At 49.1% G+C, this 24,368-nt stretch overlaps 1 protein-coding gene across 1 annotated transcript in view; it reads right to left on the reverse strand.

Moving 5' to 3' along the window:
* Nucleotides 1–24,368, reverse strand: part of CNOT1 (CCR4-NOT transcription complex subunit 1) — a 1,177,977-nt gene that overhangs the window by 684,696 nt on the left and 468,913 nt on the right. The window lies entirely within an intron of this gene.

The following is a 24,368-nucleotide window of genomic DNA, read 5'->3' on the forward strand; positions in this document are numbered from 1 at the left end:
TGTGCACGGGCATCAACTCCATATTCAGATTGTTTTGCTGCAGGCAGGTGAGAAAGCAGTGTAGAGTATGTGTAAGTAAAGCAATAATGCAGATTTAAAGGAACCTGCAATAGCCACAGGTGTCTGGAGAGGAGGGAGGGCACATCTGAAGGTACAGCACAACATGCCAAAACAGAAGCTTACAAGGTAATTAACCTATTCTGTTCGATGGCATGTGTGGCTGTAGATACACATGCTCTGTCTAGAGTGTGAAGCAGTCCCTCCTTAGAAGCGGTGGCTAACCTGTGGGTGTTGCAGTGGTTTGAAAAAGGGCACGTAGCACTGCCTGCACTACATTGGCTAGTTGGCATCCTAATACATCCACACAGTAATGTTTGGTGGAAATATGAGGTGTAGACCATCTACCTGCCTTACATAGGCCAGATATGGAAATATGTCCAAAAATGCCATGGTTTCCCCTTTTATGAGTAGTGTGCTCTGGGAGGAACAGGTAAAGGCATTTTGGCCTTAATAGCAAGTCTGAATGCATTTTACTATCCATCAAGATATACCTAATTTGGATAGGGATGCCTTTGTGTGGTGGTGAAAAGGTTTAGTCTTTCTGAAGTTTTAGTTCTATCAATGTAGAACATAAGAACAAGTTACAGACCTTCGGAAACAAATTATCTGGTAGAGATTATCTAGCTGCAGATTCCTAAACTTTGAATTCCCTGGCATCAGCCTCAAATCCAGACTTTTCTGTGGAGCAGTACACTGCATGTGCAGTCGGTGGCGTTCGGATCTGCGAGCGTCGTCCGGATCTGTGTGGCGTCGACAGCATCGCTGAAGCAGTCTGGGACATCACTGTCTTCTATATAGATACCACCCTGGCGCACGTACGTCAGTTCTTTTTTCACAACTTCCCACACCAGAAGTGCAGAGTCATGGAAGAACCAACTTTCTGTCTGTGTGAGATGACATGTCCTGAAAAAGGACAAAAATCAATAACTACATAATATATCTGCCGGGAGGCATGGATGGGTGTAAGGAATCTGCGGCTAGATATGAGTCTCTATCAGATGAACAAGTTATATCTTCGGTAACAAATTATCTGGTAGAGACTTAGCTGCAGACTCCTTTCCTTTGAATAGATACCCAAGCCATAATCTCCAGGCGGTGGGCTGCGGACATGTACCTTATATAAGGAAGTCCTGTAGGACCGAGCGAGCAAAATGCCCATCTTTTCTCACTTGGCTATCCAGGCGGTAGTGTTTTGCAAACGTGTGAAGGAGGCCCACGTTGCTGCCTGACAGATGTCTAGCACTGGTACACCTTGAACTAACACCATGGTACCAGCTTTTCCTCTTGTACAGTGAGCTCTTAAGCCCTCAGGAAGCCACTTCTTAGTCAATGCATAGCAGATCTTTATGCAGAGAACGACCAATCACAAAATGGTTAGTTTCCGAACTGCCCAACTCTTATTTGCACCAAAGTACCCCCGCAAAGAGTTGGTGACCCACCTGGAACTCTTGTGCGGTCAAGGTACAACAATGCTCTTTTTCGGTCCAGACAGTGGAGTTGCTCCTCTTCTTTAGAAGGATGCGGTGGAGCAAAGAAGGTGGGCAGGAAGATATTCTGACCCAGATGGAATTGGGTCACCACCTTAGGGAAGAAAGAGCCAAAAGTTCTGAGAACCACCTCATCAGGGTGATATGGCGGTTTGGATGATAAAGCCTGCATCTCACTTCCCCCTCCTGGCAGATGAGATCACCACTAAGAAAGCTGTCTTGATGGTGAGTAGCAGGAGAGGACAATTAGATAAATGCTCAAAAGGAGCACACATGAGAAATGTGAGCACCAGATTAAGGTCCTACTGGGGCATAACAGAGCATAGGTGAAAACATATGTACAAGCCCTTTTACGAACCTACGTACAATAGGAAATTTAAACAAAGACTGTTGATCAGGCAACCGAAGAAAAGCCGATAAGGCAAAAAGATAGCCCTTAAGAGTCCCTAAGGCGGAACACTGTTGGGCGAGTGACAGAATGAAAAGATGGATATTAGAGAGAAGAAGAAAGGATCAATAGACCTCTGTACAACACAATGCAAACTGCTTCCAACGGCATGCGTAAACCGTTTTGGTAGAGGGACACCTGGCTGCCAAAATGACATTACAGACTTCGGGAGGGAGGCCATAAACCATCAACCGCCACCTTGGAAACTCCAAAGCGTAATACTGCTGACATTGCGCATTCTCTTTGGAGGCGAACAGATCTAACCAAGGCTTTCCCCACTGCTTAAAGTCCATGTGCCACCAACGGATGGAGATACCATTCGTGATCCGGTAGGCATCGCTGACTGAGTTCGTCCACCCTGGCGTTCAGAAAACCTGCCACATGCTGAACCACCAGGGTTATGCTCTGCTGTTCCAGCCATGTCCAGAGACGTAGAGCCTCTTGACAAAGGGTCCCTGACCCCACACCGCCAAAGGGTCCCTGACCCCACACCGCCCTGCTTGTTGAAGTACCACATTGCAGTAGTGTTGTCTGTGAACACCTGCACTACCTTCCCTTTCACAACAGGAAGAAATGCTTTTAATGCGCGCTGGGTCGCCAGACGCTCCAACAAGTTGATATGGAGGCCGGATTCCGCTGGAGACCAGAGGCCCTTGATCTCTGCCTCTCCCAGGTGGCCGCTCCATCCCAGAAGTGACACATCTGTCACTACTATGAGATCTGGTTGGGAAAGGGAGAGGAGTCTGCCTTTGACCCCAATCGCAGTTCACTAACCACCACAGCAGGTCTTTTGCAGTTCCCTCAGATCTGAACTGTTTCGGTAAGATTTCCCTGATGCTGTGCACACTGGAACTTTAGGTCCCATTGCAGAGCCCTCATGCCATCTGGCATGTTTGACTAACAGGATGCAGGAAGCCATGAGTCCCAACAGCCTCAGTCTGATTTACCGAAACCTAGCATAGAGGCCAAAACATCAGGATCATAAAATGAATATCCTGGACTCCCTGCTGAGGATAAACCTGAAACTACACTGTATCCAGAACAGCTCCAATGAAATGGAGCTTCTGAGAGGGAGTCAGGTGCAACTTCAACACATTTATAGTGAACCCCAGTGAATGCAGGAGGTTTGCTGTAGTCTGAAGGTGGGTGACGAGAGCCTGGGGTGTAAGATCCTTCAACAGCCAGTCTTCAAAGTAGGGGAAGACTGAAATCCCTAACCTGCGCAGATGAGCTGCCACCACCGGCTTCACATTGGTGAACACCTGAGGGGCACTGGTGAGACCGAAGGGGGAGCACGGTAAAAACAAAGTGCTTGTGGCCCACCTTGAACAAGCAAGTAATGCCTGTGGGCGGGCAGGATGGTAATGTAAAAGTACGCATCCTGCAATTCCAACATTACCATCCAGTCTCCTTGGTCTAGGGCAGATGAAGCCTGAGCAAGAGTGACCATCTTGAATTTCTCCTTTCTGAGGAAGAGATTGACGTCCCTTAAATCCAAGATAGGGTGAAGACCCTTGTCCTTTTTTGGGATCAGAAAGTAGCGGGAATAACCACCACTGCCTATTTGTGACATCAGGACCCTTTCTATGGCTCCCTTGGGCAAGAGAGCCACAACTACATTTCGAAGAAAGATCAAATGATCCTCGTTCAGCTGTTTCTTTACTGGAGGAATAGAGGGAGGGAAAGACTGGCAGGGGAGGGAAAGACTGGAAGGGGAGGGAAGAGCCCCTGCTGTAGGATATGCAAGACCCATTTTTCCGATGTTATGGACTGCCAGTGAGGGAGATTAAATTGAATCCTCCCCCCCCACTGGACGGATATGGTGTAGCAGAACCATACAAGGCCTTTGATGTTGCGGAAGAGGGGCGGCTGCAGACCTCCGGCTAGACTATGGGTCTGAAGGTACCAAAACCACATCCTCACACAGGATGCTGTGAAGCCCGAGGACGGTGGCTAACCTGTGGTTGGTGTGGTACCATGTGCTCCTGATGCCTCGAATGGGGCGCTAGGCAAGACTGCTGACAAACAGGTGCTGAGAGGCCCAAGGATCTGGCCATAGCACAGAGTCTGCCTTCTCACCAAAAAGGCACAAGTCATCGAAAGGTCTACTAGATGCCAGGGAATTAAAAAGAAAATAGTGTGGTGGTGGCTACCAACCAGTATGGGCACCCCAGTTAAAGGGGGTAACAGTCTTTCAGCTCTCCCCCCGCACACTAAAACATCTTATCCCAATGCAAGCAAGAGGACTTTTGATTACGTTGGGTTTCGGTTTTACATTTGGGCCATGAGAGCTAGTACATCTGAAAACTAAACAACTGAGTCCAGGGTGGTGTGCTTCACATGCACGTCCGCACCATTTTCTTACCCACAATGGCCTGCAAACCTCCAACATTTCTGGAAATCTCATTTTTTCCACACTTTGCAAAAAATAGCGGTTTTCTTTCGGAAAATGTGATGTCTCCATGTTGTGTTTTGGGGCATTTCCTGTCGTGAGCACTAGGCCTACCCACACAAGTGAGGTACCATTTTTATCTGGAGACACTGGATTCCATGAGGTGTCTACTTTTCAAAAATGCACAGGTTTGATAGGTTTTCCTAGGTGTGAACTGAGCTAGACGCCAAAATCTACAGCTAGGTACTTCCCAAAAAACACGTCAGATTTCAATGTAAAAATGTGGTGTGTCCATGTTTTGTTTCCTGTCGCGAGCATTAGGCCTACCCACACAAGTGAGGTACCATTTTTATCGGGAGACTTGGGGGAACACAGAATAGCAAAACAAGTGTTATTGCCCCTTGTCTTTCTCTAAATTCTTTCCTTCCAAATGTAAAACGATGTGTGAAAAAGACTATTTGAGAAATGCCCTGTAATTCGCATGCTAGTATGGGCACCCCGGAATTCAGGGATGTGCAAATAACCACTGCTTCTCAACACCTTATCTTATGCCCATTTTGTAAATACAAAGGATTTCTTGATACCTATTTTTCACTCTTTATACTTCAGCAAATGAATTGCTGTATAACCGGTATAGAATGAAAACCCATTGCAAGGTGTAGCTCATTTATTGGCTCTGGGTACCTAGGGTTCCTGATGAACCTACAAGCCCTATATATCCCCACAACCAGAAGAGTCCAGCAGACGTAACTGTATATTGCTTTCAAAAACCTGACATAGCAGGAAAAAGTTAAAGAGTAAAACGTGGAGGAAAAGGGCAGTTTTTTTTCAGTTCAATTTCAATTTTTTATTTCAGCTGTTATTTTCTCTAGGAAGCCATTGTAGGATCTACACAAATTACCCCTTGCTGAATTCAGAACTGTCTAATTTTCAGAAATGTTTCGTTTTCTGGGATTCAGCATTGGTTTCAGACCCATTTCTGTCACTAACTGGAAGGAGGCTGAAAGCACAAAAATTTTTAGTAAAAATGGGGTATCTCCCAGTAAAATGACAAAATTGAGTTGAAAAATGGTGTTTCTCGATTCAAGTACCTGTCCCAAAAAGCTGGAAAAATGGTTATTTTAGCACTGCAAACCCTTTGTTGATGCAGTTTTTTTTTTTGGGGGGGGGGGGGGGGGGGGGGGGGGGGGAAGACAAGCCTTCTTCTGCAACCCTTTTCTCCCATTTTTTGGAGGAAAAAACTAAAATGTTGCTATATTTTGGCTAATTTCTTGGTCTCCTTCAGGGGAACACAGAGTCTGCGTACCTGTAGAATCCCCAGGATGTTGGTAAAGGACGTAAATTTGGCGTGAGTAGCTTATGTGGACAAAAAGTTATGATGCCCTAAGTACAAACTGTCCCAAACAGCCAAAAAAAGGCTTGGCATCTGAGGGGGAAAGGCCTGGCAGCAAATGGGGTTAAAATAACCTAGGTTTTACCTTAGGAGCCAAATTACTAGGTTAAGAATTTTGGGATCTGGGTGTTCGATTCGCCCTTGATTGAGTGAGAAAGCCCAGCCTGTTGAGGATCTACTACTGAGATCTAGAAGTGTTTGGAACCAGGGCTGGCGTGCCCAAGTTGATGCTACTAGGTGTAGGAAAGTTATTCTTTTTGACAAGGTTACCCCAACTTTTTGCCTGCTATCAATATGCTTAGACCGTTTGTAGGAAGGCGACTGTATTTACGATCACAAAATGAGAGATAGTGTCCACAGAGCCCAAGGGCTCCCCTTAGAGGTTGATAGTGGCAAAATTAAATACTAATGCTCTATTTTGTGGTAGTGTGGTCGAGCAGAAGGCTAATCAGAGGGTAGTGTTATGTATTGCCTGTGTGTGTTCAACAAATGCTTGAGAACACACATTCAAAGATTTAACTCCAGGCCAATAGGTTTTTATATAGAAAAATATTCTTAATTTATTTCAGAACTACAAGATTCATAATTTGAGGTAAGTACATGAAATGTAAGGTACTTGGCATAGGTAAATATGGAACTTTGAATAAAAATAGTAATGTACACAGTTTTGGCAAAAATGGCAATAAGCTATTTTAAAAGGTAGACACTGCAAAAATCCAGGGGGAGGTAAGTAATGGTTAGTTTTTCAGGTAAGTTAAGTACTTACAAGTTCAGTCTCCAGGGCATAGGCAGCTCACTGTTGGGGGTTCAAGTTAACCCCAAACACCCAGCACCAGCAACACAGGGCCGGTCAGGTGCAGAGATCAAAGGAGGGTCCAAATAGCATAGGTGCCTATGGAGACCAGGGGTGCTCTGGTTCCAGTCTCCTAGCAGGTAAGTACCTGCGTCCTCAGGGAGCAGACATGGGGGATTTTGTAGAGCATCTTTACAGGAGCAGCCAGGTGCAGTGTGTTAAGTAGGTGTCGGGTTTTAAGATAGAAATCAATGGAGAAACCCAGGGGTCACTGGCGATGCAGGCAGGGCACAGGGGGGCTTTTCGGGCCAGCCACCGAATGGGCAACGATGAGGGCCGCCTGCTGGTCACTCCTGCACCAGTAGTTGCTTTCTCTCAGGCCTGGGGGCTGCTGGTGCAGTGCTTCTTCCAGGAGTCAGGTTCCTTTGTTACCGGGCAGTTGCGGTCAGCGGGAGCCTCCGGATCCTCTCTGCAGGCATTAGTGGGGGTTCAGGGAGGTCATCTCAGGGTGTCCATGTCGTTGGAGTCGCCTGGGGGTCCTCTCTGCAGTGTTGGTTCTTCTGGACACGAGCCAGTGGTGTGGGTGCAGAGTGTTGGGGACTCACTTCCGGAGTGAGGCTGGAGTGCCTTTAAAGTTGGTTTCTTTCTTGCTCTTTTGGACAGAGCCGCTCTCCACGGGAGATTCTTGGACCTTTGGGTACAGGTCAGTCCTCTGAGGTCACTGGTCATGCCAGATGCATCGCTGTGCAGGTGCTTTGAGTCTGGAGACAGGCCGGAAGGGCTGGGGCCAAGTCAGTTGTCTCCGTCATCTCTGCAGGGCTTTCAGGTCAGCAGTCTTTATTGTAGGCTGTCGGGAATCTGATTTCCTGGGTGCAGGACAACCCCTAAATACTCAATTTAGGGGTGTGTTTATGTCACGAGGGCAGTCGCCAATGGCTACTGTCCTCAATGGTGGCTACACCCTCTTTGTGCCTCCTCCCTGTGGGGAGAGGGGCACCATCCCTAATCCTACTGGGGGGAATCCTCCAAATCAAGATGGAGGATTTCCTAAGGCAGGGGTCACCTCAGCTCAGGACACCTTAGGGCCTGTCCTGACTGGAGGGTGACTCCTTGTTTCTCATTGTGTCCTCCGCACTTGCCACCAAAAGTGGGGGCATTTCCGCTAGCTGGAGTGCCCTGGGGCGCTGAAACACCAGGCTTGAGCCTTTGAGGCTCACCGGCAGGTGTTACAGTTCCTGTGAGGGGGAGGTGAGAAGCACCTCCACCCAGTACAGGCTTTGATCCTGGCCACACAGTGACAAAGGCACTCACCCCATGTGGCCAGAAACCCATCTGGATGTGGCAGGCTGGCAGAAACTGGTCAGCCTAGCACTAGTAGTTGGACCAGTATACACAGGGGGAATTTCTAAGACGCCCTTTGTGTGCATTTTTCAATAAATCCCACACTGGCATTAATGTGGGTTTATTATTCTGAGAAGTTTGATACCAAACTTCCCAGTATTCAGTGTAGCCATTATGGAACTGTGGAGTTTGTGTTTGCCAAACTCACAGACCATATACTCTTTATGGCTACCCTGCACTTACAATGTCTAAGGATTGGCTTAGACACTGTAGTGGCAAAGTGCTCATGCAACTATGCCCTCACCTGTGGTATAGTGCTCCCTGCCTTAGGGCTTTAAGGCCTGCTAAAGGGGTGACTTACCTATGCCACAGGCAGTTGTGGGCATGGCACCCTGAGGGGAGTGCCATGTTGACTCTGTCCTTTTCTCCCCACCAGCACACACAAGCTGTGAGGCAGTGTTCATGTGCTGAGTGAGGGGTCTCCAGGAAGGCATAATACATGCTGCAGCCCTCAGAGACCTTCTCTGGCCATAGGTCCCTTGGTATCAGGGGTACCATTTACAAGGGACTTATCTATATGTGAGGGCTGTGCCAATTGTGGAAACAAAGGTACAGTTTAGGGAAAAAACACTGGTGCTGGGGCCTCGTTAGCAGGGTCCCAGCACACTTTCAATCATAACTAGCATCAACAAAAGGCAAAAGGTTAGGGGGTAACCATGCCAAGAGAGGCACCTTCCTACACTGTTTTCACTGGGATCTTGCTAATCAGGATCCCAGTGATTGTGCGCTTTCCCTCTACATTTGGTTGCCTATGACTTTTGTGCACTCCACAACTGGCATCCTGGTGCCATCTTACAAGTCTCTAATATATGTTACTTAGGTACTCAGTGCATTGGGGCACCAGGGGAGCCCCATGGGCTGAAGCATGTATAATGGCAACAAAGGGAGCCCATGCAAAATGTGTCTAGAGGCCTCCCATTACAGCTTGCATGAAAAGGTGCATGCACCATTTCACCTCAGGTCACTGCACCAGGTCACTAAGTCACCCCAATGGTAGGCTCTCCGAGCCCAGAGGGAAGGGTGCAGGTCCCTGTGTGTGAGGCCACCTCTCCATGAGCAGAGCTGAACTGATCAACTCCAGCTCCATTGCACTGGTCGTCCTAAGTGCGGGGAGGCCATTTTTCCTGTGTACTGGTACACAATGGTACCTTCGAACCTGAGCATGTATAGTATCAAACATGTCGGAATCATACCTCAATACTAATGCCAGAATTGCTAGCATGATTACATGCACTCTGGGGGCTCGTTAGAAGAGCCTGTATAGCTCCTGCAAGTCTTCTGGGATTTTTCGGACAGCCCGCTCTGCTGCCACCCATCCGACAGGTTTCTGCCTTCCTGTTGCTTGACAAGCTCAGACAGGGGAAGGTAGAACAAATAATTGCTGTGGGAGATGGAGGCAACATTCTCTCCCTTGGAAATAGGTGTTACAAGGCTTGGGAGGGGTAGCCTATCCGTGCCACCAGTTTGCTATGAATGGCACATTTGGTGCCTTCTTTATATAATCTGGTTTCACCAGCTCAGGGGCCCCCCGGTCCCTGCTCTGGCACAAAACTGGATAATGGAAAGGGGAGTGATCACTCCCATATTCATCACCACCCAAAGGGTGGTGCCCAGAGCTCGTACAGGTAGCCACTTGATTCTACCATCTTGAAACGAAGATGTGCAGAGGCCCAAAGGAACATCTGACTAGCCAGGTCAGGCAGGTAACATCACAGACCCTTCCTAATAGGTGGTCACTTTGCTAGGTGACCAATCCCCCTTCCTGGGTTATTTAGGGTCTCAGAGTTGATGTGCAAGATTCCAGCAGGACTCCCCTGCATCGTTAACTGCATCTTCTGACCACTGGGACTGCAACTGGACCCTCCAGGAACCAACAATTTGCAACTACAGCAACAACGTTGCTCTGCAACATTGTTTCTCTAGCTCATTCCAGCAACTGCAACATTTCCCTGGCTGTATATCCGCTGAGGGTGATGAGTTTTCTACCCACACAAGAAGTTAGAATTAATCTCCCTTGGAGTGAAGGAGTCACTCCCCTGAACAAGCAGTCACCAACTGCAACAAAGGGGTGCGTGGATCTTCTCTCCTCCAGAGCTGGGTGGATCCTGCATCAAAGGTGATGGTCTGGAGTGGTCCTCTTGATCCTCTGTCAGCTATCCAGCATGGGAGACAGTCAGCCCTTGCCTCTCCTTACAAGACAGTACCCCTGTGCACTGCGACTCTTGCAGCTACCACGGCTTGTTTGTTCCTCCTCCAAGGTATCTTCAGACTCCGTGTAGCCCTGGGCCCCAGATTTCCTTCCTGCAAAGCAGTCTCCTGCCTGCTGCTCCAGCAACATGGGACCCCTCTTTTTGTGTGCTGAGTGGGCCTCACTGCAACTCCTGTGCCTCCTGTCCGTGGGTCACCTGTGTGGGCTGCCTATTCTTTCAATGACTCTCCCAGCTGCTGAGGGTCACCTTGGACTTCCCTCTTTGTGTAAAGTCAGCTTGACCTTGCTGGTCCTCTTCAGCCTTGCAAAACCTTCTCAGACTTGCCAAGGCTTGTTAGTGGTTTTCCAGCACCACTGAGACTGCATTACTACCACCAACGTGGGGCATCCCTTGCATCACTTCTGGAACTCCTCTTCTGCTCCTGTGCTGCACTTCTGACCTTCTTCGCCACCGTCTACCTGCCCCTGCATCCACAGAAGGGTGGGTAGTGGCGTCTGCCACAGCCAGATACTCCATCACAAACGGGACATGGTCCCCTTCTGTAAGGAAATGCCTCCTTGGCATGGTTACCCCCTGACCTTTTGCCTTTGCTGATGCTATGTTTTGATTTGAAAGTGTGCTGAGGTCTGCTAACCAGGCCCCAGCACCAGTGTTCTTTCCCTAACCTGTACTTTTGTTTTCACAATTGGCACACCCTGGCATCCAGGTAAGTCCCTTGTAACTGGTACCCCTTGTACCAAGGGCCCTGATGCCAGGGAAGGTCTCTAAGGGCTGCAGCATATCTTATGCCACCCTGGGGACCCCTCACTCCGCACAGACACACTGCTTGCCAGCTTGTGTGTGCTGGTGAGGACAAAACGAGTAAGTCGACATGGCACTCCCCTCAGGGTGCCATGCCAACCTCACACTGCCTATGCAGTATAGGTAAGTCACCCCTCTAGCAGGGGTTACAGCCCTAAGGCAGGGTGCACTATACCATAGGTGAGGGCACCAGTGCCTGAGCACTATGCCCCTACAGTGTCTAAGCAAAACCTTAGACATTGTAAGTGCAGGGTAGCCATAAGAGTATATGGTCTGGAAGTCTGTCAAACACTGACTCCACAGCACCATAATGGCTACACTGAAAACTGGGAAGTTTGGTATCAAACTTCTCAGCACAATAAATGCACACTGATGCCAGAGTACATTTTATTGTAAAATACACCCCAGAGGGCACCTTAGAGGTGCCCCCTGAAACCTTAACCAACTACCCGTGTAGGCTGACTCGTTTTAGCAGCCTGCCACACTCGAGACATGTTGCTGGCCACATGGGGAGAGTGCCTTTGTCACTCTGTGGCTAGTAACAAAGCCTGCAATGGGTGGAGATGCTATCACCTCCCCCAGGCAGGAGCTATAACACCTGGTGGTGAGCCTCAAAGGCTCACCCCCTTTGTTCCAGCACCACAGGGTACTCCAGCTAGTGGAGTTGCCCGCCCCTCCGGCCACGGCCCCACTTTTGGTGGCAAGGCCGGAGGAAATAATGAGAATAACAAGGAGGAGTCACTGGCCAGTCAGGACAGCCCCTAAGGTGTCCTGAGATGAGGTGACTAACTTTTAGAAATCCTCCATCTTGCAGATGGAGGATTCCCCCAATAGGGATAGGAATGTGACTCCCTCCCCTTGGGAGGAGGCACAAAGAGGGTGTACCCACCCCTCAGGGCTAGTAGCCATTGGCTACTAACCCCCCAGACCTAAACACGCCCTTAAATTTAGTATTTAAGGGCTCCCCTGAACCTAGGAACTCAGATTCCTGCAACCTAAAGAAGAAGAGGACTGCTGAGCTGAAAAACACTGCAGAGAAGACGGAGACACCAACTGCTTTGGCCCCAGCCCTACCGGCCTGTCTCCCCCCTGCGGAAGAAAACTGCTCCAGCGACGCTTTCCCCAGGACCAGCGACCTCTGAATCCTCAGAGGACTGCCCTGCTCTAAAAGGACCAAGAAACTCCTGAGAACAGCGGCCCTGTTCAACAAAGACTGCAACTTTGTTTCCAGAGGAGCAACTTTAAAGACCCCTGCAATTCCCGCCAGAAGCGTGAGACTTGCAACACTGCACCCGGCAACCCCGACTCGACTGGTGAAGAACCAACGCTACAGGGAGGACCCCCAGGCGACTCAAAGACTGTGAGTAACCAAAGTTGTCCCCCCTGAGCCCCCACAGCGACGCCTGCAGAGGGAATCCTGAGGCTCCCCCTGGCCGCGACTGTCTGATTCCCAGATCCCGACGCCTGGAAAAGATCCTGCACCCGCAGCCCCCAGGACCTGAAGGATCGGAACTCCAGTGCAGGAGTGACCCCCCAGGAGGCCTTCTCCCTTGCCCAGGTGGTGGCTACCCCGAGGAGCCCCCCCCCCCTTGCCTGCCTGCACCGCTGAAGAGACCCCTTGGTCTCCCATTGATTCCTACTACAAACCTAACGCTTGTTTGCACACTGCACCCGGCCGCCCCCGTGCTGCTGAGGGTGTACTTTCTGTGTGGACTTGTGTCCCCCCCCGGTGCCCTACAAAAAACCCCTGGTCTGTCCTCCGAAGACGCGGGTACTTACCTGCTGGCAGACTGGAACCGGGGCACCCCCTTCTCCATTGAAGCCTATGCGTTTTGGGCACCACTTTGAACTCTGCACCTGAACGGCCCTGAGCTGCTGGTGTGGTGACTTTGGGGTTGCTCTGAACCCCCAATGGTGGGCTACCTTGGACCCCAATTTGAACCCCGTAGGTGGTTTACTTACCTGCAAGAACTAACAATAACTTACCTCCCCTAGGAACTGTAAAAATTGCACTGTGTCCACTTTTAAAATAGCTATATGTGTTATGTAAAAAGTATATATGCTATTGTGATTATTCAAAGTTCCTAAAGTACTTACCTGCAATACCTTTCAAATGAGATATTACATGTAGAATTTGAACCTGTGGTTCTTAAAATAAACTAAGAAAATATATTTTTCTATACTAAAACCTATTGGCCTGGAATTGTCTGAGTGTGTGTTCCTCATTTATTGCCTGTGTGTATGTACAACAAATACTTAACACTACTCCTTTGATAAGCCTACTGCTCGACCACACTACCACAAAATAGAGCATTAGTATTATCTCTTTTTGCCACTATCTTACCTCTAAGGGGAACCCTTGGACTCTGTGCATACTATTCCTTACTTTGAAATAGTGCATACAGAGCCAACTTCCTACACCTTCCTTCACAGGTCCCGTCAGGATCCACCTTTAGTTTTACATTCTTGTCTGGGTCTTGCACAGTCCTTTTCCGAAGACCTCCTGTTAGTTTTGGGGAAAACCAGGTACAACTTCCTTGGAGGGGGATTCCTGCCTTTAACATTCAATTTTTTAGTGTATGGTTTGGTCCTCAACTAGGCCCCTCACTGTTTACTATTGCTTTTACCAATGACTATTGCTTTCTATGCTATATTCTGATTGCTATAATAGTGTCAACTTACCTCCAGTTGGGGTATTGCCTATGCAGTATTTTAGTATTTGTTTTACTATAATAAAGTACCTTTATTTTTTAAACACTGTGAGGTTCCTTCATGTGTGATAGTGCTGTTTGACTTTAGTATTATTCATAAGCTTTACAGGTCTCCTGGATAAGTCTTAGCTGCTCATCCACAGCTCCCTCTAGAGAGCCCTGGATTTCGAGACACTGCCTACACTAAAGTAATAGGGGATACCTGGTATAAGGTGATAACACCATAGGGGCTCACCCCACAACAGGCCAGCTTCCTACAGAGATTCTAGTTGCCGATTTATTACCTTAAAATTTCCCCCAGGGTCAGACTAGCTCCGTCAGGTGGCGTCTGTCGACTGCATCAGTCGTTGGCGTTGTGATCACGAATGGGTCATACATATGCATTACCTCAGCACGGTGACGTCAGTCTTTTCACAACTTTCCACTGCAAAGCGCGGAGCCATGAAGAACACTGAAAATGGTGACCCACAGCTAAGGCCCTGAAAAGGAAATAGACTGCCCCTAGAAATCACTTAGCAAGTGGGACGCATGGTTGGGGCGGTAAGGAATCTGCAACTAGAATAGGTCTCTGCCAGATAAATCATTACCTTGTTCATCTGATAGAGTTCTAGTTGCAGATTCCTTATCTTAGAATAGATACCCAAGCAATACCATCCTCAGTGGTGGGCTGCGAACCAATATCATTATAAAAAGTCCTGCAGGACTGAACGTTCAAAGTAACCACCTCTGCAGACTGGACTGTCCGGGGAGTAATGTTTAGATGGGCATGTGCAGAGATGCCCACATTGCTGCCTGGCTGATATCAAGGACAGGAGCTATGCATGCTAACGCTGCCCTCAGGGGGTGCTTCTTTGCTACACCGGAACCCATTTTGATGCAAAGTAGTACCCAACATGAGATGCTACGCTGCTGCACCACCTTCCCTTTCTTTGCACCCACAAATCCAACAGTGAGTTGATCATCCACCTGGAAACCTTTAGGACGATTGCAGTAGAATGCCAACGCTCTTTTTGGATCCAGATGATGGAGTCTCTCTTCTTCATGATAAGTATGTGGGGGTGCGTAAAGAGTAGTGTAGGAAGTTGGCTCTGTATGCACTATTTCAAAGTAAGGAATAGTATGCACAGAGTCCAAGGGTTCCCCTTAGAGGTAAGATAGTGGCAAAAAGAGATAATACTAATGCTCTATTTTGTGGTAGTGTGGTCGAGCAGTAGGCTTATCCAAGGAGTAGTGTTAAGCATTTGTTGTACATACACATAGACAATAAATGAGGTACACACACTCAGAGACAAATCCAGCCAATAGGTTTTTATATAGAAAAATATCTTTTCTTAGTTTATTTTAAGAACCACAGGTTCAAATTCTACATGTAATATCTCATTCGAAAGGTATTGCAGGTAAGTACTTTAGGAACTTCAAATCATAAAAATTGCATGTATACTTTACAAGTTATTGACAAATAGCTGTTTTAAAAGTGGACACTTAGTGCAATTTTCACAGTTCCTGGGGGAGGTAAGTTTTTGTTAGTTTTACCAGGTAAGTAAGACACTTACAGGGTTCAGTTCTTGGTCCAAGGTAGCCCACCGTTGGGGGTTCAGAGCAACCCCAAAGTCACCACACCAGCAGCTCAGGGCCGGTCAGGTGCAGAGTTCAAACTGGTGCCCAAAACACATAGGCTAGAATGGAGAGAAGGGGGTGCCCCGGTTCCGGTCTGCTTGCAGGTAAGGACCCGCGTCTTCGGAGGGCAGACCAGGGGGGTTTTGTAGGGCACCGGGGGGGACACAAGTCCACACAGAAATTTCACCCTCAGCAGCGCGGGGGCGGCCGGGTGCAGTGTAGGAACAGGCGTCGGGTTCGCAATGTTAGTCTATGAGAGATCTCGGGATCTCTTCAGCGCTGCAGGTAGGAAAGGGGGGGGTTCCTCGGGGAAACCTCCACTTGGGCAAGGGAGAGGGACTCCTGGGGGTCACTTCTCCAGTGAAAGTCCGGTCCTTCAGGTCCTGGGGGCTGCGGGTGCAGGGTCTCTCCCAGGCGTCGGGACTTTTGGATTCAAAGAGTCGCGGTCAGGGGAAGCCTCGGGATTCCCTCTGCAGGCGGCGCTGTGGGGGCTCAGGGGGGACAGGTTTTGGTACTCACAGTATCAGAGTAGTCCTGGGGTCCCTCCTGAGGTGTTGGATCTCCACCAGCCGAGTCGGGGTCGCCGGGTGCAGTGTTGCAAGTCTCACGCTTCTTGCGGGGAGCTTGCAGGGTTCTTTCAAAGCTGCTGGAAACAAAGTTGCAGCCTTTCTTGGAGCAGGTCCGCTGTCCTCGGGAGTTTCTTGTCTTTTCGAAGTAGGGGCAGTCCTCAGAGGATGTCGAGGTCGCTGGTCCCTTTGGAAGGCGTCGCTGGAGCAGGATCTTTGGAAGGCAGGAGACAGGCCGGTGAGTTTCTGGAGCCAAGGCAGTTGTCGTCTTCTGGTCTTCCGCTGCAGGGGTTTTCAGCTGGGCAGTCCTTCTTCTTGTAGTTGCAGGAATCTAATTTTCTAGGGTTCAGGGTAGCCCTTAAATACTAAATTTAAGGGCGTGTTTAGGTCTGGGGGGTTAGTAGCCAATGGCTACTAGCCCTGAGGGTGGGTACACCCTCTTTGTGCCTCCTCCCAAGGGGAGGGGGTCACAATCCTAACCCTATTGGGGGAATCCTCCATCTGCAAGATGGAGGATTTCTAAAAGTTAGAGTCACTTCAGCTCAGGACACCTTAGGGGCTGTCCTGACTGGCCAGTGACTCCTCCTTGTTTTTCTCATTATTTTCTCCGGCCTTGCCGCCAAAAGTGGGGCCTGGCCGGAGGGGGCGGGCAACTCCACTAGCTGGAGTGTCCTGCTGGGTTGGCACAAAGGAGGTGAGCCTTTGAGGCTCACCGCCAGGTGTGACAATTCCTGCCTGGGGGAGGTGTTAGCATCTCCACCCAGTGCAGGCTTTGTTACTGGCCTCAGAGTGACAAAGGCACTCTCCCCATGGGGCCAGCAACATGTCTCGGTTTGTGGCAGGCTGCTAAAACTAGTCAGCCTACACAGATAGTCGGTTAAGTTTCAGGGGGCACCTCTAAGGTGCCCTCTGGGGTGTATTTTACAATAAAATGTACACTGGCATCAGTGTGCATTTATTGTGCTGAGAAGTTTGATACCAAACTTCCCAGTTTTCAGTGTAGCCATTATGGTGCTGTGGAGTTCGTGTTTGACAAACTCCCAGACCATATACTCTTATGGCTACCCTGCACTTACAATGTCTAAGGTTTTGTTTAGACACTGTAGGGGTACCATGCTCATGCACTGGCACCCTCACCTATGGTATAGTGCACCCTGCCTTAGGGCTGTAAGGCCTGCTAGAGGGGTGTCTTACCTATACTGCATAGGCAGTGAGAGGCTGGCATGGCACCCTGAGGGGAGTGCCATGTCGACTTACTCATTTTGTTCTCACTAGCACACACAGGCTTGTAAGCAGTGTGTCTGTGCTGAGTGAGGGGTCTCTAGGGTGGCATAAGACATGCTGCAGCCCTTAGAGACCTTCCTTGGCATCAGGGCCCTTGGTACTAGAAGTACCAGTTACAAGGGACTTATCTGAATGCCAGGGTGTGCCAATTGTGGATACAATGGTACATTTTAGGTGAAGGAACACTGGTGCTGGGGCCTGGTTAGCAGGGTCCCAGCACTCTTCTCAGTCAAGTCAGCATCAGTATCAGGCAAAAAGTGGGGGGTAACTGCAACAGGGAGCCATTTCTTTACACAAGCCCCCCCCAGCCCACAGGCCAGGAGACTCAGCCCAAGCTGGGAGAGTCTTCCTAGTCTGTCAGGCGAGGAAGAGTAGGAGAAATAGGCTGGTTAGTTGCAGGGCCTACTCTGCCTTACATCCTTCTGTTCAGGTCATTCCCTTTGGGGAACTGACCTACTTCCACAGTGATAGGACCTAGTCTGAATTGCCTCTTGTCTGCCTCTTCAATGTCTCCACCCATTCTTTCTATTTTGGTCTTAGAGGTGTCCACCTCTGCTAACCTTATCTTGGCCAGGGTCACCCCTAGCTTACCCAGAGAGGTTACCCAGAGCTGGAGTAACCCCACCATGACCAATAGGGTCAGGGGGCCTAACTTGCTATTTGGCATGGGGTCAGACCACCATGCTAAGGATAGTGCAGCCATAAAGGCTAACACCCAGCAGAGGCCACTGACAGCTGTCAGTGCCCAGAACCACACCTTTAGCTCTTCACCTAAAAGGGAAGGGGCTAAGTTACAGGCTTCTTTGGGTTCAGGTTGCCTGTCGGCTGTATTGGAGTGGGGGGTTACCACATCTTGTAGTAAACACCCTTCTTCCACTCTTTCTTCTGTTAGCTGAGGAGCCACCCACTCAGGTTTAACAGTTGCCTGACTAGCCAGGACTTCTTGTGGGTCAGGTTGGACTTTATCAGGGCCATTTTTGGAGTTCTCCCCTACTGGAGCAGAATCTCCTTGGCTCGCTGTAACCTTGGCTAAAGGTTGTCCACCCTTCCTACTCTGTTTTCTTTTCTTCTTCTTCTTCTGGGGCCTGCTTGCATTTACTGCAGAGGCAGGACTTCCAGAATCCTTGGGAGAGGACTGGCACTGGACCAGTTTCTCTCTTGGGCTCTGACTAACCTCTGGGTAGTCATTTCCAAGGAGACAATCAAGGGGGAGGTCTGTACTGACTACTACCCTTCTCCAGCTAAGAGTGCCACCCACTTCTATGGGCACTAAAGCCACAGGCCTCTTAGTGACCCTGTTTAGGCTAACTCTTACCCTGGCAGTCTCACCTGGGATGTACTGGTTTGAGAGCACCAGCCTGTCATGCACAATAGTGTGACTGGCACAAGTGTCTCTCAGGGCAGTGGTTGGGATCCCATTCACCAGTAGGTGGTGGAAGTGTCTACTTCCCTCTGGAATCTCCAACTCACCTGTTGGGCCCTGTTTCCAGTTGAAGGCTAGGAAGACCTCCTCATCTGAGGAGTCATCTCCCATGGCTACACTGGTTACCCCAGGAATTTTGTTCTGGGTTTGTTTTTGGGACAAGAAGTGTCCTTGGTGTGGTGCCCAGACTGTTTACAGTTGTGGCACCAGGCCTTAGTGGCATCCCAGTTCTTACCCTGGTACCCACCTTTGTTTTGGGTTGTGTCTTGGGGCCCACCCACCTGTTCTGGTTTTTGGGGGCCTACAGAGGACTCTTTTTCTTGGTTTCTAGTGTTACCCACTTTCTCCTGGGGAGTTTTTGTAACCCCTTTCTTTTGGTCACCCCCAGTGGAAGTTTTGGTTACTCTAGTCTTGACCCAGTGGTCTGCCTTCTTTCCCAATTCTTGGGGAGAAATTGGACCTAGGTCTACCAGATACTGATGCAACTTTTCATTGAAGCAGTTACTTAAAATGTGTTCTTTCATAAACAAATTATAAAGCCCAACATAGTCACACACTTCATTTCCAGTTAACCAACCATCTAGTGTTTTTACGGAGTAGTCTACAAAATCAACCCAGGTCTGGCTCGAGGATTTTTGAGCCCCCCTGAATCTAATTCTATACTCCTCAGTGGAGAATCCAAAGCCCTCAATCAGGGTACCCTTCATGAGGTCATAAGATTCTGCATCTTTTCCAGAGAGTGTGAGGAGTCTATCCCTACACTTTCCAGTGAACATTTCCCAAAGGAGAGCACCCCAGTGAGATCTGTTCACTTTTCTGGTTACACAAGCCCTCTCAAAAGCTGTGAACCATTTGGTGATGTCATCACCATCTTCATATTTTGTTACAATCCCTTTGGGGATTTTTAGGATGTCAGGAGAATCTCTGACCCTATTTAAGTTGCTGCCACCATTGATGGGACCTAGGCCCATCTCTTTTCTTTCCCTTTCTATGGCTAGGAGCTGCTTTTCCAAAGCCAATCTTTTGACCATCCTGGCTAACAGGGGGTCATCTTCACTGAGAGCATCCTCAGTGATTTCAGAAATGCTGGACCCTCCTGTGAGGGAAGCAACATTTCTGACTATCATTTTTGGAGACAGGGCTTGAGAGGCCCTGGTCTCCCTATTTAGGACTGGAAGGGGGGAATTGCCCTCCAAGTCACTAATTTCTTCCTCTGTGAAGTCATCCTCAGAGGGGTTGGCTTTTTCAAACTCTGCCAACAGCTCCTGGAGCTGAATTTTGGTAGGTCTGGAGCCAATGGTTATTTTCTTTATATTACAGAGAGACCTTAGCTCCCTCATCTTAAGATGGAGGTAAGGTGTGGTGTCGAGTTCCACCACCTGCATCTCTGTATCAGACATTATTCTGCTAAGAGTTGGAATACTTTTTTAAGAATCTAAAACTGTTTCTAGAATCTAATTCAAACTTTTAACAAACTTTTAAACTCTAAAAGACCATGCTAAACAGGGACTTAACACACAAGGCCCTAGCAGGACTTTTAGGAATTTAGAAAAATTTCAAATTGCAAAAATGAATTTCTAATGACAATTTTGGAATTTGTCGTGTGATCAGGTATTGGCTGAGTAGTCCAGCAAATGCAAAGTCTTGTACCCCACCGCTGATCCACCAATGTAGGAAGTTGGCTCTGTATGCACTATTTCAAAGTAAGGAATAGTATGCACAGAGTCCAAGGGTTCCCCTTAGAGGTAAGATAGTGGCAAAAAGAGATAATACTAATGCTCTATTTTGTGGTAGTGTGGTCGAGCAGTAGGCTTATCCAAGGAGTAGTGTTAAGCATTTGTTGTACATACACATAGACAATAAATGAGGTACACACACTCAGAGACAAATCCAGCCAATAGGTTTTTATATAGAAAAATATCTTTTCTTAGTTTATTTTAAGAACCACAGGTTCAAATTCTACATGTAATATCTCATTCGAAAGGTATTGCAGGTAAGTACTTTAGGAACTTCAAATCATCAAAATTGCATGTATACTTTACAAGTTATTGACAAATAGCTGTTTTAAAAGTGGACACTTAGTGCAATTTTCACAGTTCCTGGGGGAGGTAAGTTTTTGTTAGTTTTACCAGGTAAGTAAGACACTTACAGGGTTCAGTTCTTGGTCCAAGGTAGCCCACCGTTGGGGGTTCAGAGCAACCCCAAAGTCACCACACCAGCAGCTCAGGGCCGGTCAGGTGCAGAGTTCAAACTGGTGCCCAAAACACATAGGCTAGAATGGAGAGAAGGGGGTGCCCCGGTTCCGGTCTGCTTGCAGGTAAGGACCCGCGTCTTCGGAGGGCAGACCAGGGGGGTTTTGTAGGGCACCGGGGGGGACACAAGTCCACACAGAAATTTCACCCTCAGCAGCGCGGGGGCGGCCGGGTGCAGTGTAGGAACAGGCGTCGGGTTCGCAATGTTAGTCTATGAGAGATCTCGGGATCTCTTCAGCGCTGCAGGTAGGAAAGGGGGGGGTTCCTCGGGGAAACCTCCACTTGGGCAAGGGAGAGGGACTCCTGGGGGTCACTTCTCCAGTGAAAGTCCGGTCCTTCAGGTCCTGGGGGCTGCGGGTGCAGGGTCTCTCCCAGGCGTCGGGACTTTTGGATTCAAAGAGTCGCGGTCAGGGGAAGCCTCGGGATTCCCTCTGCAGGCGGCGCTGTGGGGGCTCAGGGGGGACAGGTTTTGGTACTCACAGTATCAGAGTAGTCCTGGGGTCCCTCCTGAGGTGTTGGATCTCCACCAGCCGAGTCGGGGTCGCCGGGTGCAGTGTTGCAAGTCTCACGCTTCTTGCGGGGAGCTTGCAGGGTTCTTTCAAAGCTGCTGGAAACAAAGTTGCAGCCTTTCTTGGAGCAGGTCCGCTGTCCTCGGGAGTTTCTTGTCTTTTCGAAGTAGGGGCAGTCCTCAGAGGATGTCGAGGTCGCTGGTCCCTTTGGAAGGCGTCGCTGGAGCAGGATCTTTGGAAGGCAGGAGACAGGCCGGTGAGTTTCTGGAGCCAAGGCAGTTGTCGTCTTCTGGTCTTCCGCTGCAGGGGTTTTCAGCTGGGCAGTCCTTCTTCTTGTAGTTGCAGGAATCTAATTTTCTAGGGTTCAGGGTAGCCCTTAAATACTAAATTTAAGGGCGTGTTTAGGTCTGGGGGGTTAGTAGCCAATGGCTACTAGCCCTGAGGGTGGGTACACCCTCTTTGTGCCTCCTCCCAAGGGGAGGGGGTCACAATCCTAACCCTATTGGGGGAATCCTCCATCTGCAAGATGGAGGATTTCTAAAAGTTAGAGTCACTTCAGCTCAGGACACCTTAGGGGCTGTCCTGACTGGCCAGTGACTCCTCCTTGTTTTTCTCATTATTTTCTCCGGCCTTGCCGCCAAAAGTGGGGCCTGGCCGGAGGGGGCGGGCAACTCCACTAGCTGGAGTGTCCTGCTGGGTTGGCACAAAGGAGGTGAGCCTTTGAGGCTCACCGCCAGGTGTGACAATTCCTGCCTGGGGGAGGTGTTAGCATCTCCACCCAGTGCAGGCTTTGTTACTGGCCTCAGAGTGACAAAAGCACTCTCCCCATGGGGCCAGCAACATGTCTCGGTTTGTGGCAGGCTGCTAAAACTAGTCAGCCTACACAGATAGTCGGTTAAGTTTCAGGGGGCACCTCTAAGGTGCCCTCTGGGGTGTATTTTACAATAAAATGTACACTGGCATCAGTGTGCATTTATTGTGCTGAGAAGTTTGATACCAAACTTCCCAGTTTTCAGTGTAGCCATTATGGTGCTGTGGAGTTCGTGTTTGACAAACTCCCAGACCATATACTCTTATGGCTACCCTGCACTTACAATGTCTAAGGTTTTGTTTAGACACTGTAGGGGTACCATGCTCATGCACTGGCACCCTCACCTATGGTATAGTGCACCCTGCCTTAGGGCTGTAAGGCCTGCTAGAGGGGTGTCTTACCTATACTGCATAGGCAGTGAGAGGCTGGCATGGAACCCTGAGGGGAGTGCCATGTCGACTTACTCATTTTGTTCTCACTAGCACACACAGGCTTGTAAGCAGTGTGTCTGTGCTGAGTGAGGGGTCTCTAGGGTGGCATAAGACATGCTGCAGCCCTTAGAGACCTTCCTTGGCATCAGGGCCCTTGGTACTAGAAGTACCAGTTACAAGGGACTTATCTGAATGCCAGGGTGTGCCAATTGTGGATACAATGGTACATTTTAGGTGAAGGAACACTGGTGCTGGGGCCTGGTTAGCAGGGTCCCAGCACTCTTCTCAGTCAAGTCAGCATCAGGCAAAAAGTGGGGGGTAACTGCAACAGGGAGCCATTTCTTTACAAGTAGGTTAAGTGATGGATTGGTCTACATGAAAAGGTGTAACAACCTTGGGAAGGAACGAGGCCCTTGTACGAAGCACCACTTTGTAAGGGTGTACAGACAAAAATGGGGGGGGGGGTTTGGACGAAAAAGCATGAAGCTTGCTCACTCTGCAAGCAGAGGTGAGGTTTGGAAGACAAACAGTTTTGAGAGTAAGGAGCCACAAGGGACAATTGTGCAATGGGTCAAAAGGGGCACACATTAAGTAAGGACCAGTTAGAGGTCCCAGTGGGGCATAATAAATGGAGTCAGAGGAAACATGGGTGAGTCCCTTAAGGAATCTACCAATAGGAGACTTGAAAAGGGAAGGTTGGTCTGGCAACATAAGAAAGGCTGAGATAGCCGATAAGTAACCTTTAAGGGTGCCCAAAGCAGAGACCTGGATGAACAAGAGAAACTCAGAGAGGGGCAGAAAGGGAATCAGACTTATTGATACACCATGCCACAAATTTATGCCAGCAACAGGTGTACATCTTTTTGGTGGAGTGACACGTGGCTACCAAGATAACATCAGACTACAGGCGAAAGGACAAAAAGCTATCAACTGACGCTGTTTAATCTCCATGCATGAAGGCGAAGATTGGACAGATTCAGGTGGAGGACCGTCCCCCGTTGCTGTGACAGAAGATCCTCCCAAAGGTGTTGTCTGGCTGGAGGATCTATGGCCATGCTCAATAGGTATGGATACCATATTCTTTGTGCTCAGGCTGGAGCCACAAGTACTACTTGGGCTAGGTCGTTCTTGTTCTTCAGAACTCTGGACAGAAGTGGCATCAGCAGGAAGGAGTAAAGGAGGCCTGAGGTCCACTCACAACGAAAAGCGCTGCCTAGTGAGTGCCGCCTTGGAAACTCCAACACACAAAACAGCTGACATTGTGCATTCTCTGCAGGGACAAACATATCTAACCAAGGGTATTACCACTGCTAAAAGAGGCCTTGCGCGCCACCTCCGTACGGAGACATCATTCATGATAGACTATGCATCAATGGCTGAGTTTGTCTGCTGTTGCGTTCAAAGAGCCCGCCAGATGTTGAACCACTAGAGTAATGCCCTGATATGCCAACCACGGCCAAAGGCAAAATGCCTCATGACAAACAGTCCAGGACCTCATTCCGCCCTGTTTGTTGCAATACCACATGGCAGTAGTGTTTCTCACAGCTGCACCACTTTCCCTTTGAGAGAGGGAAGGAAAGCTTTCAATGCAAGCCTGATTGCCCGGAGCTCCAAAAGACTGATGCGGAATCCAGACATCTCTGCCTCTTCCATGTGGCCACCCCATCCCAGGAGTAACACATCTGTCACTACTGTAACATTGGCTTGGGGAAGGGATAGAGATCTGCTGTTGACCCAATCCTGATTCGAAAGCCACCACTGCAGGACTTTCACATGCCC

This window comes from Pleurodeles waltl, chromosome 12, assembly GCF_031143425.1.
Source record: "Pleurodeles waltl isolate 20211129_DDA chromosome 12, aPleWal1.hap1.20221129, whole genome shotgun sequence".
Lineage (NCBI taxonomy): Eukaryota > Metazoa > Chordata > Amphibia > Caudata > Salamandridae > Pleurodeles > Pleurodeles waltl.